Genomic DNA, 15,711 nt, shown 5'->3' on the forward strand with positions numbered 1-15,711 from the left:
TATGTCTGTGAGATTATGTATTTTTCGTTTATTCATCTTTTGCTAAGTTGGAAACAGATTTGTTCATCAGTATTCTGTTTACTGCACGTACAAAAATTATTTTCTACCAGTTCCTTGAATAGAATGATAATGAAAATCCTGATAAGGCTACGTTTCATAGTAGAGTAAATTCCCATAATATGTACTACAGGTTTGAAACGAATCCCTGTTGAATGCAGAAGATCCAGCATCGGGATCATTGGTCTGTAAATGTGTGGTGCAGGTTTCTAGGCGAACAAATAATTGGGCATTTTTTTAATGATATAGTTTTTGGAGAAATATATTTAGACATTTTTAGAAACAAATTGCCACTTCTTTTAGATTAGCCATCAGACATATTCTTACAACATTATGGTTGCCTGGCACATTATTCCATATATGTTCGACATTTTTGGTATCAAACATATCCTGATAGATAGATAGATAGATAGATAGATAGATAGATAGATAGATAGATAGATAGATAGATAGATAGATAGATAGATAGGACGTGGAAGTTTATTTATTTGGCCACCAGATCTCCAGACCGAGCTTGCTGAATAAAATATCTCATTTACACCAATTGGCCAATTGACAAGACATGATATGATATGATTGAAAGAATACGACAGGCAATAAGAAGTATTTCAATGGCAGTAATTGAAACTGCTGTCCTATTCACCCGCCAGCGACTACCAATAGAAAATGATGGACGACATTTTAAGCACCTAGGACGACTCTAATTGCGTAGTTATTTAAGCTGTTAATTGTTAGATTTGTTAGATGGTTTATTTAATGATTTGTTATCAGTGTTCGATGATCTTAGATAACGTGGGAAGGAGTGCAATTGGGCGATAATTCGATGCTTGATTTTTATTTCCTCCTTCATGCAGAGGTATAACTATGATTTGGTAAACAGATTTAAATAGTATTTATTAAAATGTAGTGTTTATTCATTGTTATTTCGGTTTTATTAGTAAGTAAGAGTGTCCTTAGATATAGTACATTACTATATACCTTAAAGGTATCTTCACTAGAAGGTACTCCTGCATGTCTATTAAAATCAACTGAATTACTTAATACCCTACATTGGTTAGATTGTAATCATAACTGGAGTTTATAATAAAATATATAGAAATAAAGTACCCAATGGAAAATTACGATTAATATATTGAACACTCAGCACTTAGTAGCAACAGGTAACAAAAAGAAATTATAGAACTATGGGAGGAAACACTCTGTACAAGAGTAATTTAGATTTTGAATATTATATATGAAAAATTTGTTATGATCTTCACTGCAGAACTATGTAAAGTTTTTCCATTATTTTTTACTTGCGTTTCTACCGATGCAATAGTAATTTGACCATTCAAAAACACCAATCGAAAATGTTTAATATAAATAAAATGACTTCAGGTTCAGTAAGGCATTAATTCTGTTCAGTAACAAAGCGAGTTTTTTACAATATTAAAAATCGATTTTTATCTCGCTGTCTATTTCCGCTCACATCTTGATTTGAAATTCAGTTTTACTGATAATATCCGGTACTTCTGTAGCGAGTTTTCCTAGTGCTTGCTATTTTAAACAAAGGTAGGTTATTACGAAGACTTCTTTTTTAGTGAATTCATTTTAAGTGATCTGAATTAGTAGTCGCCGTGACCTAGTTGGAATGAAGCGACATATTTTGGCAACCTTAACATACTAAATAACATTGTTTACATCGATATTTTCGGGACTAGATGTATCATTACATCGAATAACAACGTTACCATCGATAGAAACAAGAGAGTTAAGCTAGTTGCCTATTAACAAATTTATTTCCAATAACTGGTAATATTTCGTAGAGATAACGATTCTTTCTAATCAATATCGATTTTTCAAATCGATTCGAATCGCAGCCTGATGAATCGATTCATGAATAAAACGAGGTGCAAATGAATCTATTCTAAAATTTTTTTTTCAAGTTTGTATTTATAATCTAAATTAGAATATATTTTATTAGAAACAAGTAATATATCATAAAGAACAATATCTGGGATCAGGATCAGATCAGGGATTCGTAGATTTTTTGGTTAAGAGAATTCGATAATAACAATTATTTTTATTGCTATTTTAAATATCAAATCAAGTATAACAGAAAACATTTATTATCTGAATGTATTTGTTACCTTAAAAAATTTAGAAAATTGAAAATATAACTGATAGTTCCCAATGCTTGATAAAAAAACAATAGTCTGTCAAATCTACTGGGATCCGAGCGGTTGCGCTCATCATTTGCGATGTTGCCATCGAGTGAAAAAAGGTGCTGATAAGGTACAGACGATAATCATACAGGTGTTGTATGTCATTCATTGATAGTTATGACGTTGAATCTATAATAATTACATTTCTGAAACCTTGTTATTTGTTAAATTAGATATTGTTAATCAACATGTACTCGAATTGAATACACTGGATACAATTTTTATGAAACTCCACTGCAGCTGTTATGCAGAAAAATTTCCTCGAAGAAACTTACTAAGTAAAAATACATTTAGAGCCAATAAACGACGTTGTAGAGAAACTGGGAATGTGAGACTTGAACAAATAAATTCTGGTAGATCAGAAACAACAAGAACCATCAGTAACTAAAATATGATTTTAAATGTAGTTTATCAAAATCCAACAGTTAGCGTAATGAATGTGGCAAGACAAATAAAGATATGTTCTTCAAGTACTTGGAGGATACTAAAGAGCAATAGCTACATCTTTATCATTAGACAAGTCCAAGAGCTCTTGTCAAACGATTTACCGGTTACAGTGGATTTTTGTCAAACATTACAAGAAAGGACAACTCTCAATCCCAATTTTTTAAAATGTAAAATGATGATAATTTGTTGATTAACCATTTTCCGAATCGATGAATTGGTAGAGGTGTAGAGGTTCTGATTCATTGGCATCCTCGGTTATGCGATTTTAATCCCTTGGATTACACTGTTTGATCGATTCTTAAAGAAAAAGTTTATGCTACAGAGGTAAATTCACCTCAAGCATCCAAAGACAGAATTCAGCATCACTATAGTGACCTCATAGTTGACTCCCAGCCGTTTACAAGATTGATGGATTCTTTAGAAAGGATACTCTGGTGTAATCGTAAAAACGGAAGACATTTTGAGCACCTACTCTAATTGAATCCTACAATTTTATGTTATTATCCTTTCTTAAATTTTTATCTTGTGTTATCGGTATTACTTCATAATTTTTAACTCAAAATATTCAGAAAACGGTACATATGTATAAGTTTTAAAAAAAGTACGTTTTTGGTGTAAAATTGAATGATGTTTTAGTTCACTTGAAATTTTGCTCTATTAGTCTAATATTGAGAAAGTTATGTTCAATACTACTTGGTACGAACTGTATAACTAGCGCCCTACATGAGAGTCAGACATTCAATACATTGTCGCCGTTATTTGCGCAAAATCATAAAAAATGTTTTTTTTTCTTCAACGCTCTTTATCATGAATACGGATGACGCTACGAAAATTTTTTACTGAGCAAAAACCGCAAATAATTTTTCTGTTTTCTATTCATGCTAGACACCTTTTTTTGAAATCCTGTATTACTATTATGAACAAGTTCGTGAAATGGTTCCTTCAGCCAGCCCTGTCCAGCTGTTATGCAATTCTAAAATTCGGCGAAGGCGGTAACCATTGATTCAAGATTTAAATGCCAGACTTTGTGTCGCGCAGTTTAGTTAGACTATAATAATTAGTCGTAGTGAACAGATTGAAATAGAAAGTAAAATTGAATAAATCATTTAAGTTAATTAAGTGATAGTGATAAGTGAATTATTATAAGTTAGTGTAGTGCATAGTGTTTAAAGAGACAGTGCCTATTAATTCACCCCACGAATACAAATCGTACAAATAGATTAGAAAAACATTACATTTGAAGATTCTCACAAAGTACATTTTAAACAGATATATAGTTATTTATTGTATTTTTCATGTGTATGCTTTATATTTAGATTTTATTTAGTTATTTGTGTTTCTTTTATAGTTATTTATAACAATTTTTTGACAATAAAGCATTTTTTTTCTTCTTCTTTTCTGTCTTATAAAGAAACGTACAATGATGATTATTGCAAGCAAAACCTAGATGCAGGTCCTCAAGAAACACTTATTTTGAATTAATACTCTTAATCCCCACAATTGTACATATTGGAATTACTAATCTCAGATTAATGCGGAATCATAGAACACAAAGGTTACAACGTTTATGTTTGGACAAGTATAATCGGCTCCACCGTTATTGAACAATTATTTGTAGAAGTAATTCGCACTAATCAATGAATTTAGATTCTGTTTCAACAAGATGGTGTACCACCACAATTATGTGTTGCTGTTTGAAATTACTCGAAGTTTTCGGATTGGAAGAAGGCGTACGATCGAGTATTCTGCTGGATCTCTTGATTTATCGCATTTACACTATTTTTTATTTCGATATTATCAGGACTTGAATCTACTTTGTTGACTTACAAGGCTCGATTTTTAACGAACTATCACTACTACTGACAGCCTGATCTTTTAGTTTACCCAACATACTTTTTAATACAATTAATACAGCTAATTTCGTACTCAACTATCTTTTTTTTATTTGTTGTTTTTCCCAATTATTTAATTTATAAATTAACCCTGAACTAGCTTCGTAGAAAATATTTGTTAAATCTTCATTATGAGCAAAACTTAAAAAGTACTGAAACAAATTTCTACGTTATTCATTTCGATTTTGAAAAAAAAATAGTTTCACGAATAGATTCTTTTTACCTAAGATGATCAATCAACTTATCTACTATATATCTTTCATATCCGTCAACAACAACTATATCGTCAACAAATATCTTTTTCATCGTCTTATCGTTCAATATAAAGTTGAAAATTTATCAATTGGTGTACTAGAATGGAAAACTGTCCATTCAATATCAGAATTTATCTGTATGCAGAGTCGATATCAAATTTTAACCTATACATATCAACTTGTTGAGGAAAAGATTTTAAAAACAAATTGTAAAATAATAGATATGTGTAATAAAGAAATATATTGAATACTTTAAACAGACGGACAGACGGACAGACGGACAGACGGACAGACGGACAGACGGACAGACGGACAGACGGACAGACGGACAGACGGACAGACGGACAGACGGACAGACGGACAGACGGACAGACGGACAGACGGACAGACGGACAGACGGACAGACGGACAGACGGACAGACGGACAGACGGACAGACGGACAGACGGACAGACGGACAGACGGACAGACGGACAGACGGACAGACGGACAGACGGACAGACGGACAGACGGACAGACGGACAGACGGACAGACGGACAGACGGACAGACGGACAGACGGACAGACGGACAGACGGACAGACGGACAGATGGACAGATGGACAGACATACATTCTTCAGTTTAAAAATTAATCATTTTCAAAATATTTGGAATAACCTAGTTTTGTTCTAACATTATCTGGTAAACCAACAAATCTGAAACGTCAACTTATATAGAAATAAATTACTTTTTCAACAAAGCTTAACGTCTTTCATTTTGAATGTCGTGATGTGTCTTCCTACAAAACCTTTCACTTGCGCTAATATAAGTTCTATGGTATTTAGTTTGCAATGATATAGCGGTGCGCGCAGCACAGTTACACTATGTTTTTCTGCTATATCTTCCACGGCATATTTCATAAAACGATGTTTGTGTAAATTTGCTATAGCTAATAGTTCTTTTTTTATTAAATTATTTTCAAATTCAATACTTTTGGTGGTTAACCAGTCAATAATTTCTTGTTTTCTCCAAGATGAAGTTGGCGTCTTCTCTATGCGTCGAGAATGATAACTTGCATTATCCATAACTCTACTGAATGAGCCGGAAGATATTTCATCACTTCACCCAAATAGTCTTCAAAAACATCCGAATCCATGTCCTCGTGGTAATCTCCCGTATGGCACTGAAAGATTAGCAAACCTTTTTTAAAAATCCCTCTTCGCTTCCAATATGGACGATTATTAGTCTTTTCCCTTTACCTAAAGGCACCTTAATACCCGTTGACAAGCCTACCATGAAAGCTTGGCGAGCACTTGTTATATTTTTATCTTGCTACATTTTTAGTACTGCATAACCTTCATTAATCCACTCTTATCAAGATAAAAGATTTTCTTCTGCTCTGTTCTGTACTGCTTTATACTTCTTAAGTATTGTCGTCGCCATCAAACAATTTCATCGCTTTCCAGTAAAAGTGCTTTACGGTTATGCTTTTCCCGGGCAAAATCCATATTTCTCAAAGTGGTCCATAAAAGTTTTTTAGTTATAAACGGAGTACTGCCAAGCTCCAATAAAATCTTATCTAAGGTGGGTATTTCTCTTTTAACTTTTCTTCGAATTACACTTTTGGTTTCTTCATCAAGGACTTTTACTGGTCTGCCTGGACTTTTCTTGGGAGGTTCCACTTGACCTTTCTCCCCCGCAATAATTTAAAAAGGGTGGACTTTCCAACTCCAGTCATTCGGGAACATCGGTCGACAGTTTCATGTACAGTAAATTTCGTGTAATCGTATTTTATGTAATCGTGTACATTTAAAATAATAAGTTTTTCATTCGCTGATAGTTGAGAATTATTGGAACATCTTTTCGTTGATGTAAATGTCGACCATTTTATTACTATCTTATAATACTGTAAACACTATTTACGGCTTAACAGCAAATACTGATGCGTTAAACTGAACAAATATACTTATAAAGGTCTAAAAATTTTGGGTAAGGCACCATTGCCCTTACGGCGCATGGTTAAGCCGAATCTGAAATAGGGTTGGAATTAGGCAGAGGCACTAATAGAAGGTTAAACGGTACCTGTTAAACGCAAAATGTAACTGTATAATATACTACCTAAGTACACAATATTTCAAGACCTACACATATGGCCGACACCGAAATTGAGCCGAACTGGACGGAAATCCCCATTTTATTGGTATATACCTTTCTGAAATCGACTATAGCTAATTTATCAAGGTTTTTTGGTAGGCAACTTTGATACACATTGGCATTACTGGAAATCTCTACAGATGTTACCAACACATAAAGGAGCCCTTGCAGGAGGTTTTTTCATAGAATCGAGTTATAAACATTTTCATTTTTTCGTATTATTCGTATTATTTCAAATATTCCTCTCATAGCATACTCGACCATCATTTGATGTTCATATAGAATAATACATATCTTATGTTTTTCTATTGATATTTATGTATGCTATCGATTTTTTCTTATTCATGAGCTTGATGATAAGTATTTTTTCCATACTTAAAATTAAGTTATGAATTCCAATTTGATAAAGAGCTCTCTATTCGTTCCGGAAACTGTTATTGAGCTCCTGCTAGCAAAACTTTTACACGAATTTCTTTGTAGTTTGCCCCAGTCTCAATGGGGTTGCAATCTGCAGATTGAGTCGCAAAATTTAGTGGCTCAGATTCTAGAAACTTAAATTATTCTCGCAACTCAAACCGCTACTGCTCAAATACTATTATAGTGACGAAAACGTGTTTTTGGACGTGCATAGACAAGATATCTAGATGCACCACCCGTCTAGACGGGCACTCTCGTTATTTGATAGCCAGATCTCGTGTGACACAGAAATATTTAGTAGGAGTACCATCTCATATGGGAGCTTAGCTTAAAAACTGTCCGCTTGTAGACGGTAAATTGTAATTCAAAATTTGACCAGAACGGCGGTCCTGTCGGACGAGATATCATATGATCGTTCAGGTCAGTCTTCCGACCGTCTTAAATGAATATACAGTGTTAAAAAATTTTAAATGACTAGAGTCGTCGCTTTATTTAAAATTTACACTCATGCGATAGTAGCGCCCCCCTTACGAAAAGAATTTGATGGACACTTTCTGTAGCACAGAGATGGTTCTCCTTACCTCTACCCTCCAAAGTATATTCTATTCCTCTAAAATTTATGTTTTGATTGTCTTTTTCCGTGTAATCGAAATAGTTACACACTTCAATTTTAATAACTAAATATCAAATTTAATATTGCACACGTGAGGGATCAGTTATCTTTACGTATTTTGTTTCAGCTATTAAAAAGGATACTTAGTAGGGGTTGGATGTTCTAACAACACAATTAATTATAATGTGCGAATGAATATATCAAAACTTAATTCTACATAACAACAATACAGGGAGATAAATTGATGGAGAAAATTGGAAATAGAAGAATATATATGAGAAATGATTATCATAAACTTGTTATATATATATATATATATATATATATATATATATATATATATATATATATATATATATATATATATATATATAGATGTAAGATAATCTTATTGTTATTAATTTACACATAGTCACATTAATGACTAAATAAAACATTATATGAAAGTGTTTAATTTCATGAAAATTGGATATGAATATGCACGGAGATATTGAAAAAGCATACACTCAAAAAGCTGCCATTACTGCCAACTAGAAAAGTGGTTGGACTTGCAACTTATCTAGGTCTTAATGCGAATACCGTAGCCAGAATGAAGAAGCAATGTTAACAAGACGGGACCTTGCACCGAAAGGTTTGGTCTGGAGGAAGGAAAGTTTCAAATGACGCACAAGATGTTGTATTGATTAATTTTTTAAAGCAGCATTCCTTTCAATCGTCTACAAGCAACAAACTTTCCAGGATCTCGTTCTACCTCACATTGGAGCCGAATGGACAAATAGTGGAAAAAATTCAATATCTCGATAATAGATTACCATAGAAACCTGAAATTGGTCTCATTCGACTCAGAGCTCAGACTCAGAATCAAAAAATACATCAACGTAAACTGTTTTTATACGAATTTCGATAAAAACTGATGAGGAATTGAAAGATTATAGACAAGATAAAAATTTCTCAAATTTTCGTGGTAGGTTGTTACTACATGTATTAGGAGTGTGTATTCGAATAAAATAATGCTTACATTTGAAAATTCAATGAAGTTTGAAAAATGGAAACTTTTGTAAATAATAGAACTGCGGAATCAAAGTTAAAAATTATTCAATTTGAAACAAATTCACGATTCTAAATTCGAGGAAATTATATTAATAGTTCCTTAGCTGAATCACTGATTTCCAGGTGCATTTTCTTTGGTCGGGGTCTCATATTTGTAACAAAAAGGATCCGAAGTTTCCAGTAGCTTGTGGAACACGTCTTTTTTGGTAGATATTCTTGTGCATCTTCCGATAATATTCCGACTGAGAGAAACGACTTCTCCACGATTTCAGCACCATGCAACAAAATCTAATGCACCGTGAATGGCATGTAGTACCATAGATATTTTTCAACAAGAATGGTCGTGAGATTTTTGCGCGTTTGAAACAAGTTTACAAATACACTTTTATGAAAGAACCAACCGTGAAAAAGTGGTTAAAAATGTTCCGAGAATGACGAGAAGAAGTGAAAAGTGACTCTCGCCCAGGACACCCGTCGAGATCGAGCTGATGAAAATGTTAAACGAATTCGGGCTTATAGATTGTAGATTGACATTCAGGATGATAGCTGACGAGTTGTTAATTCTCCAAACAATTGTTCACGAAATTCTGACACAAAAACTGGAAATGAAGAAATTGTGTGCGAAAATCGTGCCGAAGCTCTCTCCAGAACAGAAAGCAAAAATGAGTGAGTGCTGGTGGCATTGGTTGGAAACAGAGGAAAGAGGGGACTTTTCCAACTGAGTCCTGGTTCTACTAATTCGATTTCAAATCTTAAAGCAAGGAATGGAAGCTAGCAGGAGAACCTAGAACAAAATCAAGGTCTAATGTGAAGACAATGTTGACTGTTTTCTTTGATTCTAGGGGAATTGTTCACAAGGAATTTGTTCCTCCCGGCCAGAAAGTGAACAGAACTTTCCACGTTGAAGTTTCGAGACGTCTCAGAGCTCGTATGGCTCGAGCTCGACCCTATTTAGCATAAGATGACGTCGCTCGTTATGCGTGAGTTTTTGGCCCCAAGCTCAACCACCGTGACAGACCACCATCCCGAAATGCAAAACGGTGCTTCGGGGGCGACTCTTGGAGATTTAGAGCTGCAATATTATCCATAGTGGAGAAAATGCAGAAGTACATCTTGTCTCTGAGAGATTACTTTGAAGGAAATTAAATTATAATACCTGAATAATTGTAAAAATAAAGTTAGTTCATAAGGTAATACAACTTGCTAATATTTAGATATCGGGTTCGCACAAGAAACTGTTGAGAGAAATCAAATATTAGCAGGTTACTAACCTAGATTAAATCTTATCTAAATTGTTTTGTTGCAGAATATATCTAAATAAAAATTAATTGAAAAAAGGTAACACAAAGCATAATGTTCAGATACCACCTTTCATTCCTTGTAAACGAAACAGTTGGAGCCGCTAAGTAACGTTGGTTAATTTATGAAAACTTCATCAACGTAAATTTGATAGATTGCAGTAACCTAACCAACTGTAGTTATCATTATTAATGGTTCCTGTCTATCTCCAGAAATGACGACATAATTATTCCAGATTAAGGTTGAATATGTGGGTCTTCCTATCTCTATTATGACACATTTCACCGCTGGTACTATAATGCGGGTTGGAGGTGTGAATACATACCTATACCTGTTCACATATTTAGATTCAAAATATAAGGACGGACATGATTAAAATTTATTCTTTCATGTTTATTTTTCCAAAGTAATTCGTGAGTAGTTTGGAAAATTTGTCAATACAATAAATTCGGAGTTTCAATTAGTATGTTCACTTCGCCAATCATCAGTTCCTTTAAATACATTTTTAATTTCGTTAATTGAAAACGTTTAGAATGATTCATTAGCAATGATATTAAATATTGAAGTCTATTAGTATTGTTTATGTTATTTTGGCTTGATATGGCCATAGTTTTGTTTAATATCATTTTTATTTTATTCGGTGTTATGTCTTTGCTATATAGTCATATTAGCGTGGGAAAGGAGTCGAACTCGGATAAATAATAAGTTGTATACACCTTCATTTTAGCGTTCTAAAATCTCAATAAATCGCTTCGTAAGTTATTAAAGAGCGAAGGTCAATAAAATAAGTTTTTCGCGATTATCTCGATTTCTATGTGTACAAAATTCTTGTAATGTAGAACGAGTGGGGGTTGCATCTCTCATCGTTAGATATAGGAAGGGATCTTTCTTAGTTAGGGCAATTGTAAAGACGGAAATATGTTATCATTTTTATTCGATTATTAAAACTATACTTTCAAAAAACAGAATACAAACTCAATCCAGTACTTGTTACGTTAACGATCCTTCGAGTGCAATCAACGTTATGTCTTCATGATGTTGATATATATCATCAAAGTTGTAGAGGTATATTTGAGCAATACCAGGCCCTTTAACCTCTAGTTTTAATCCGACCCGCGATAGATACAGAAAAATCAAATTATGCACGAAATATTGACCTAGTGCACATAGTTTATATATCATTACTGTTAACAAAACTTAAACTATATTCCTCAACTCAATGAGACTAAAATCGACGTGCGAAGTATATAATAGTATAATATATTTTTTAGACGACGCCATCTGAAAGTTGTTCGTTCTGTATTCATTTACGTACCGAAAGTTGCGTTTTGAGTTTTCCATGTAGTGATTCGATGATTTTGCATAACCTTAAATTTTTAATTTTCTGAAATTATTTGTTTTATCCGAAGTTTTGTCTAAATTAATGAATAACAATGAATGATGATGAAAAAAAAACATCAGCGATGAAGAATTACTCAAATCCACGCCACACGTTGCCGGATAAATCTCGTGCAAGGTACGAAAAACAGTATGAGCTCTTTATGAAGTGGTGTCACCAGAAAAAAGCGAAAATCTGGAAAAGTTCTACTTTATGGTCTACATTTTCGATGATTGAAAGTACTCTCGCAATAAAACAAGATGTTCACATCAACAAATATCCAAAAGTCATCAATTTCCTGAAGAAACAAAACAAAGGGCACACTGCAAAAAAATCAAAAACTTTAACAAGAGAAAATATAATAGAATTCTTGTTACATTCACCCGATGAGACATATTTTATGTGGAGAGTATTTTTGGTGGATGTCTTTTAGATTTGTCTAATAATAGCTTTTGCAGGTGGATTACGACCTTTTGATGTTAAAAAGGCATGGTGGGCGGGCTTCTTCCACCGTAGCAGAAGCTTATATAGATGACTCAATAACAAACAAGATTGAAATTGTTAACAAAATACTTTCTTCAACCACAAATACGAATCAATCATCAAATTCTATCGAAGACATGAACACATCTACAAATTGTATCGAAATCACAAACATATTCACAATACATATTAATAATTGTCCTGGAGGTACAATCAACATTACTTTTTGCAAATAATTAATAAATTAATATTGATATTGCGAATATCATTAAGTACATTATATTGTTCAATAAATAAAATGTTTATAATTCTCTATTATTTATTTCCTCAGTGTAATTGAAAGAGTTTTGGATCTTATACGTCATCTAAAAAATGTTGTGTACGCCGCGGCTGAAATACTACTTTGTTGGACTCGTCTGTTGCTCAACTCGCTTCGCAATTTTCAGATTTGTTCAACAAAGTAGCACTTCAGTTCTTGGCATACAAATAACTATCTCTCATACTTTACTGGAAAGTCGACTTTACATTATTAATTTGAGTCCGGCAAATGGCACTTCAAGGTATCTTTGTACTTCACAGTTCTCTCCCAATCCCAATATTTCCAAAAATTCAATATGTCTGCCTTTGTTTACAATGTTACCTTAGTGACGTCCGTGAAATTATTATTACGGTACTCGATTAGATATTTTTGACTCGGCTCCTTCGTCGCCTCGTCCATAATCATCTATCTCGTACCGTACTAAATCACTTCTAAAGTAAATAACTATGAAATGAGGTCTTATCGGAATTATTGAGCAAAAAGTAAATGTTAAGAATGTGATTTTATAATTCTTCATTGCATTATTCATTTACCAACAAAACTTGTTATGGATATTGTGGTAAATACCATTAATTTCATTAGATGCCGCGGTATCACGAGGGCTGCTACTTAAAACGGTAAACAGAATGAACGCGAGTATGATGTGCTCTAGACATTCATAAAGACAGTTCAACTTGTTGAGAAACACAATGATCGCGCTTGTAAGCGCTTTTGACGTCAAAGTTAACCAACTTTCTACTTTTTAAGCGCTAATCGTCGCTGAATGTCAAAAACATAACCTCACTTTTCTAATGTAGTTTGCAAATTCCTTGAAAAATGACTTCTCTGAATGAGAAACTGATAGAATATGTTTATACAACAAACAGGATTAGCAGGATATAGGAAATCATTTTCCCATTTGAAAATTTCATCACAAGAACTGATGAATAACTTGATCTAATTGTTTTGTTCAGTCTCTGCTCAATAGATTCAAAAGTTGATCAAATAAACCTTGATTCATTCATCTATGTTTAAAAAATTCTTCTTGATCTATTTCGGCACTGATGTTAATATGTCAAATCTAACATTGCCATCATAAAGTTTGGCATTTTTAATAGTGAACGTACTCAGAACGTGTCATTCGAGTGCTATTTGAGTTGTTTATTGATACTTGAAGCATTGATCTTGGTCCAAAAATGAAATTAAACCGCAAACTCTTTCCTGCGATGATTTAGGATGGCCGAAGGTCACTATTACCCCAATCATGGATCTTCTTATCTCTAAAATTTGGTCTGATTCTAACAGACTTTTATTTAACTATTGTTGTTATATCTTACAGATGCAGTCTCCAACTCCTTGTTGTTAATAACAACCTAATTGAAGAATTTTATATAGTCCAACTCTCTAAGGTTTTATAGTTTTAATTAGTTTAATAAAATTTTTAAATTAGATAAAAAGAAATTCCTCATATATTTGGTTGAAGTAAAAGAGCACAATGTGAATTCTACTCCAAAAAATACAAAGTTTCAACTCTCGCAAACGCATTTAGAACCTAATTGATATCAAATTTATAGGTATTTACAAATTCCTTCCTCAGATTCATTAAAAATTTATATACCTGCAATGTCAAACAGATGTATTGTGTTCTATAACTTAATTCGTGTGGTTTTTTTTTCCAAAATTTGAACGTTTGTTTAAGAAAAACATGTACAATAGTAGTATTTCCCATCTGAAGCTATGACCTTTTCTCATATTTCTGGCAATTTGTGGATCCCATCCCAAAAGAACTGCGCCGGCTTGGCCGCCAAGAATGAATTAAGCCAATTTTTGATATCTTGCTCTGATCTAAACCGTTTTCCACTGAGGGCGTTCTGCATCGACCGGAACAAATGGTAGTCAGAAGGGGCAAGGTCTGGGCTATAAGTCGGGTGAGAAAAAACTTCCCATCCACTGTTTTCCAAATAGTTCTTAACCGGAATAGCAACGTGGGCCCGAGCGTTGTCGTGATGGAAAATTATTGCCTCGTGTCTGGTTGCATATTCCAGGCGTTTATCGGCTACTGCTCTCTTTAAACGCATTAATTGTGTTCGGTAGCGTTCTTCATTGATGGTTTCACCAGGATTTATCAGCTCATAATACAGCACACCCTTGTGATCCCACCAAATAGAGAGCATTATCTTCGCTTTGCCGTTGAATTGGCGGGTTGGCTGGATTTCACATTTGATTTTTTTGCGCTTGGGGTTGTCGTAATGGATCCATTTTTCATCACCAATAACAATCCGATACAAAAATGACTTTCTTCTGTGGCGTTCCAGCAGTATTTCGAATATGGAAAACCGCCCTTCGACGTCTCTCGGCTTGAGTTCATGTGAAACCCAATTTCCTTGCTTTTGAATACATGCAGCTGCTTTTAAACGTTTTGAAATGGCTGCTTGAGTGACACCCAAAGATTCTGCGAGCTCTTCTTGTGTTGGGTAACAATCTTCATCGAGTAATGCTTCCAGTTTTTCATCTTCAAACTTTTTTGTCTACCCTGGACGTTCATCATCTTCCAAAAGCCAAAATTACCACTTTTAAATCGTGCAAACCACTTTTGGAACGTTCGTTCAGCTAGAGCATGTTCACCATAACCTTCCACCAAAATACGATGACTTTCGACAGCATTTTTCTTCATATTAAAGTAATGAAGAAGAACTCTCTGCAAAACACTTTTTCGGGAACAAAGTTCGACATATTTGAGTGAAAAAAAATTATTGTTGTTAACCCTTCAAATGAATGACATATACTGAAAAGACGTACAATAACAGTAGCTTTCCAACGCAGGTTCGGAATATTGGAACGATGTAACATTATACAAGTTACGCCATCTCTTATCAAACCGCTCGAATTAAGTTATAGACCTATAAACAAAACTTCAAATATGAACATGGAGTTCTTTTGCATTATGACATGTAATTATTTATAATAATGTTTACTTTTAATTATAAATTACCTCCACTATGGGGGATTAGTTCTTTGTCTCGAAGGGATAACATGAATAAATTACTAATCTAATTATCCCGGAAACATCAGTCATTTTCTATTGCATTAACTCTTCGCTATCTTTAGTACATCAAAGTTTGATGTTAAAATCAATGTTTCACACATCTCCATGTCTCACGTCGAATTTCCTATTCCCAAAATGGGT

General features: G+C 33.7%; 1 protein-coding gene across 2 annotated transcripts in view; it reads right to left on the reverse strand.

The window, feature by feature from the left end:
- The window catches only part of LOC130448166 (protein sidekick), a 582,707-nt gene that overhangs the window by 114,108 nt on the left and 452,888 nt on the right, over positions 1-15,711 (reverse strand). The window lies entirely within an intron of this gene.

This window comes from Diorhabda sublineata, chromosome 8, assembly GCF_026230105.1.
Source record: "Diorhabda sublineata isolate icDioSubl1.1 chromosome 8, icDioSubl1.1, whole genome shotgun sequence".
Lineage (NCBI taxonomy): Eukaryota > Metazoa > Arthropoda > Insecta > Coleoptera > Chrysomelidae > Diorhabda > Diorhabda sublineata.